Source organism: Artibeus jamaicensis, unplaced genomic scaffold (genome assembly GCF_021234435.1).
Source record: "Artibeus jamaicensis isolate MK-2021 breed Jamaican fruit bat unplaced genomic scaffold, CSHL_Jam_final contig_466, whole genome shotgun sequence".
Lineage (NCBI taxonomy): Eukaryota > Metazoa > Chordata > Mammalia > Chiroptera > Phyllostomidae > Artibeus > Artibeus jamaicensis.
In genome coordinates this window covers 16765526-16771525 of record NW_026521844.1, presented here as the reverse complement: position 1 = coordinate 16771525, position 6000 = coordinate 16765526, and the positions used below count along the sequence as shown (strand labels likewise).

Genomic DNA, 6000 nt, shown 5'->3' with positions numbered 1-6000 from the left:
TATCAAAACAGTTAAAAGACGAAAGACTGGAGAAAAATATTTACATCAAATATATGATTAGTTTTTAAACAATAAGAAGAGAAATTTAAAAGTAAATAAGAACAAGACTAACAATTATGTAAGTATGAGGAAGAACTACAAATAATATATGCATGGAAGGACAGCTTTACTTACTCATTTATCAAATGTTCATTAGTTATGCATGGTGTGTTGGGGACTATGAAAACACCAAGAAACACTGGTGAACAAAAGACAATGAAAATCCATGCTCTCTTGTGAGAAGGCAAAAAGAAATAAACAAAAGTTAAAAACAAAAATATGCATAAGTGAGTTGAGAGGGAACACAGTGGGTCAGTTTTGTTTTTTTAATCAGAAAAAAAGACCTAACACAAACAAGCTTAGCTCAATATTACTATATTTGAGCCATACAAATTAAAACAATGAGGGTAACTTTTTATCTACCAGATAGACTGGGGTGGAGAAATTACGTCAAAATTTGGGGAGTGTAATTTTGTATCCTGGCATATATGCTAAAGTCCTAACCCTCAGGGCTTCATAATGTGGTCTTATTTGGTCTAATGTGGCCAGACTCAGGTTCTTTTCTTTTTCTCTGTCATATCCACCTATTTTATTCTCTAAGATCTTAAATGTTCTCTTAAGAAAGTCTCTCTCTTCTTCCAAATTAATGAGCTCATTTCTCTTTGTAATTCTTCTGTACCCACACTGCTTCATATTTCTTCCATTTTAAAAGTAAAACTAAAGAAACATGTCTTTAAGGCAAATACAATTATTCTTTGACCTCCTATGAAAATCTGATTTAGGGGAAGAGAGTCTACCAAGTACATATGTTTCAAATTATTTTCATTGCCTTTGGTTTACAATGACTTCAGAAATGTTTTTCATTACTGTATCCAAGAAGATGGCACATTCCATTTATAATTAGGAGTCCCAGTTCTTTCTTTCAGGTTTTCCTCTTTAAACTCCTCCATACACGTGGTAGTCACAGTCTAGGCCTCTGAAATCTAAACTCAGGAGTAGAGCCTGTGTGATTAATACACACACAGCCCAGTGCGAGCCATGTGGCAGATGGCAGACAGTTAGCCATGGGCCAGCTGCAGGCATCACAGTTTATTCCACACAGTTTAGTTCCCTCACTTGGAAATAAATGAAGTAAAATCAACAAAAAGGAAAATACAAATTTAGACATGAACCTAATGCTTCTCACTAATGACAGAACGTCCTATTTAGAGGCACAGATAAGATAACATGGTCAATTATTAGCATATTTTATTTTAAGGCATAAATCTATGCAGCATTCAGGTTGTGTACAGTCCTGACCTTCTATATTGCTGAAAAATGCAGTAAAAACAACAACAAAAGTCATTCTTTCCAAAGAACACATCAGTAAACAAGAAGTTGGGGAAACTGAGCATAGTAGTGTGTTCCCATCACGGTGCCAAGTGGGTGGGTGCCAAGTTACTGCACTTAAATAAACGTAATTGATCTGAAACCATGTGGCATGACTGAACTATGGACTAGATGTGAAGAAATAAAGAGGAAGTAGGGAGAGAGGGCAGCAGAGGAAATATCCCAGGGGTCTTATAACTCATGACAAGCCATTTGTTCCTGAATCCAATCTCAAGAGCATGGATCCTGAAAGATTTTAAACAAGAAAGGAATATAAGTTGTTCATTTTAGAAAGATCACTCAGGCTGCACTATGAGAAACATATTGAACATATACAATCCATGAGTGAAGAAGTGCACTAAGGAAATGTCAGAGTAATCCAGGTAAGGAATGACTATGGTCTGTTTTTTAAAACATGTAGTAAGAATGGAAAATAATTTAATGCTCTCAGGAGATATTAAATAAATAGAATCCACAGAGTCTGTTAAAGTGCTGGTCTATCACAGCACTGAATCATAAGGCAATATAATTATTTCCTATAATTATATCTTTCATGAGACTCAAAGCTGTGTGATAGCCAAGGAGCAGGTATCAGTGGACAATTTTATCTGATTTAAATTAAAAAACAAGTAAAATGTAAGTAAACTCAGTGAGAGATGTAGAGTAAAGAACTTGGAGTCAGAGCATGCAATTTTTATTATTTCAAAGATGGGATTTTTTTGTGATCAATTCTAGATTATGATCCTGGTAAGGGTTATTGATATACACTAAAGTTGACAATTCTTGGAGTTGAAAGGCTAAATAATTTTGAGATTGTTGTGTTATATAAGGTATACAGATAAATAGATATACCTTTTTGTTATGTGACTAAAGGCAGAGGAGTATAAATAGTGCTTAAATGGGGTGTGTATGGAATTTTGGTTTGTGTATCTTTTATGGTAATGGCAGGGATTAGAGTAAGGTGGAGAACTTGAACTTCATCACACAATTCCTCGGTGAATGAACAGTGAGTCAGAGATGATGAGTAGGCAGCAGTGAAGAATATTCTTGTATGCACAGTACTAGAAACAAAGACCCACAGTATTAGAAGCAAAGATAAGTGAAGAAGTAGACATTTTAATATGAAATAGAAAAGTAATAGTATAAGAAGGTCAGTAAACATTAAAGCATCATGCCATTATATATATGTTGGGAGACTAAGCAGTCAGTAGGTAAGATAAATTTCCAGGGAAAGGCTTTCCTCAACAAAGCACTAGAAACTTAATGTTTTTGCAGATAGAGCTCTGAAGACTCCACAGATGTTGATGTAGAGGAATAAAGAACCACAAATGAACTAACAGGGATTACCTAGATGAACAAAATTGGTTATAGACTGTAGCAGTTAAGAGGCATGAAAGTGCAAAAGAGAAGAGACTATGATAGACTAGAGAAAAATATTGTTAAAGAGAGTTTATATCTGCAGTGCATAGTTCTTGCTGGATTTATCTAAAAATGTTTCAAGTATAAACTCTGAACTGTATCACTCCCAAGAGTCATGAAATATATGGATATTTGCCTTAGAGAATGTGTAATCTGAAATAATAAACTCCAAGACTCCAAGTGCATTCTGTCCCTACACAAATACAGAAACAGAAAAACACACAAGCACAGACAGAATCAAATGGCATGCACGTACTTCAGGAGGAGGATGTATTCTCCTTATCCAAGTGCTTTGAACAATTACTTCAAGAACATTTAATGAAATAAGAAATATTTGACCAGTTTCAACTTTTCCATAAGCTATTTAGTTCTAAAGGTATTATTTTAGTCACTTGACTATATTTACCTATGCTATTCAATAATATAATACTCCTATCAAGAGTCCAGGGCTACACATTAATTTTTATTTTTGTAGCAGGATGACAGCTCATATCAAGATTGCTTTAGTTTAGAGAAGACCCAAGATAAAGTCTCTATTTTTGCAAGCACATCAACTGGCTTCATTGGTATGTGTCAAACTACATTTCTTCTAAATTTTTAAAAACTGGTCCATTAACTTGTTTTTGGAAATTGTGCGCAGAACACTGTGATATCAATGACTTAGAAATGCTCGCTTGGTTCATTAGCATATTTTCTGGTAAAGTTGAATTGCATAAATGAAAGGGCTTTTTATTCAGTTCTCCTTGGGGCTCAGTGTATGTGTGTCTGTACACATTCATTTAGATTTTGCCAATACCTTGAGACAATGGTATTACTTTTCTTCTTATTTAGGATTTTTGACACATCCTTTTTGGTTTATGGTGACCCTAAAAGGCAGAGGAGATATAAATAGTAGCAATTCTTGGAGTGTGAAAATGGAAGGAAGCTGGTGTGATTAAGTAAGGAATAAATGGGTTTACTACTACAATCATGAGGAGGACACAACAGATTAATGCCAAAATTATTTGATACAATTTTGGGTTTATAATGAATAAAATAAATGCCATGGTATAAAACTTTGTATCCCACCAAAAGTCACATGTGGAAATACTAACCCCCTTAGGAAGTAAGGCCTTTGAGAGGTGATTAGGCTAATCTCACAAATGGCATGAGTGTGCTTATAAAAAGGGCCCCACGGGGCTGTCCAGCCCTTCCATCATGTGAGCACACAGTGAGGAGACTGTCAGTGAGGAAGCAAGCTCTCACCAGGTAACGAATATGGACCTTGACCTTGGATTCCCCAGACTCCAGAGCTCCAAGAGGATTGGCTCACATGACTACAGAAAATAGGAACTCCCATACTCTGCAAATAAGAGGTCAAGGAAAGCTGCTAGTGTAATTCCAGTATGAGTAAAAAAGCCTGGGAACCAGGGTAGCTGAAGGGTGTAAATTCCAATGCAAGAATAGCAAAAGACTAAAGTCCCCCCCTCAGGCAGGCAGACAGGTCATAAAGGGGACAAACTTGGTTTTGTTCTAATCAAGCCCTTAACAAATTAGCTGAGGCCAACCCACAGTGGGGAGGACAATCTACTTTATTGAGTGTACTGATTCAAATGCTGTTCTCAGAAACACCCTCACCAACCATCCAGTGATAATGTTTAATCTGGGGAATCCATGATCCACAGTGACACATAAAATTAATACTCAGAGTTTCTGTATTATTTACTGAATAAGTAAGCTTAGCTGCAGTCTTCAGTTTAGAATTTGGTTTTTAACATTATAAAGTATCTTTTTTTTTGCGTCTCACTTAATGCCATCTGTCTTATTTAATGATTAGAAATCTACCTTGGATCTCTCAACCTAAGAACTGTCCAAACTTGTAGAAAATTTTTATGAGTTTATTTGAGCCAAACTGATGACAATTGCCAGGACAGAAAATCTTAGTGGACTGAGAAAATACTCCAGAAAATGACGGTTTTACCACTTATTATGAGAGTCAAAGGAGGAGATATAAGTAGGCTTACATGAAGTCTATTGATGGGAGATTAGAGAGGTGGGAGAAAGCAAAGTAAGGATATCTGAGATTGGGTAAAAGGTAAAATGGTACACACATACTTTTTTTACATTGGTGGGTACAGAATGGTTAACAATTAGCACTTACAACACACAGAGGTGGTGTTCCTGAGAACAGGTGAGCAATGAGAGATTCTACAGTCTCCTGCTCTTGTGGGAGATTGTGACCTGACGGGTCTGGAAAAAGAGAATTACTCTGACTTTCTAAAGGTGTGTTATCATAGATGCAAAAAGGCCTCAGTTAAGGTAAAGACTAACCTTTGGGAAGATACTGAGCTGGAACATGAGTACCGGCCATCACTCACTCTTGGTTAGAGAGTTTTCATTTCAGACCATCCTCCATGGCTACTTTAGGTCTTTGAGTTTGTAAAGCACCATGCAGACCTCCATGAACTTGTCAGGTTTAGTATGAGGCCCCTTCTCATCCACATATCAAATGTGCAAGCTCTGTTTTCTTTTTGTCTGGTAAATCTTTTTTCAGCCTAATTTAAATAACAGCATTTTAAGTGTATCTCTTATACATAGCATAGAGTTACATTTTGTTTTAGAAATAAATTTGAAAATATTTTTCTTAAATAGGCAAGTTAAACCCATTTCTCTTTGTTCACATGAGTCTCATATTTGGACTCAATTTCATCACATTATGTTCTAAGTACCATTTGCATTTTATATTTACTGTGTTTATCTATCTGGTTGTCTTTGTTTTTCTTTTTCTCTAATTTTTATTGGTTTTTAAAAACGCTTGTCTTTCCATTCTAGCATTTGTTTCTTAAAATAGTATTTGAAGAAGCTTAAACAACCTTTGTTTAAGCTTTTGCTTCTGAAAGCTTTCAGTGGTATCCTTTGAATTCCATCTATTTCACCTCTTTTCACTCCTTCCATTTGATTTATTGTGTTTTCCCTCTTTGTCCAATAAAATAAAAAGTGCTATTCACATTGGCACATTATTATTTAATCCAAGAACCTGCCTTTTAAAAAAATTTAGCTCTGCAATTAAATGTATGAAATACTTGCCCACTACTTCTTTACATGGTTTTGTCAATCACCTGTTGGTTGGTTGAAGCTCTTCCTTTAGTAAGAGTTTCTTGGAAACATTTGTAAAGTTTTTCCAAAGTTCTGGCA

At 35.5% G+C, this 6000-nt stretch overlaps 1 long non-coding RNA gene across 1 annotated transcript in view; it reads left to right on the top strand.

Moving 5' to 3' along the window:
- Positions 1-1595: 1595 nt before the first annotated feature.
- LOC128627739 (uncharacterized) overlaps positions 1596-6000 on the top strand; it is a 46229-nt gene continuing 41824 nt past the window's right edge. The window contains exons 1-2 of the long non-coding RNA XR_008392037.1: positions 1596-1790; positions 3302-3392. This is a non-coding gene — a long non-coding RNA (uncharacterized LOC128627739). The remainder of the gene's footprint in view (positions 1791-3301; positions 3393-6000) is intronic.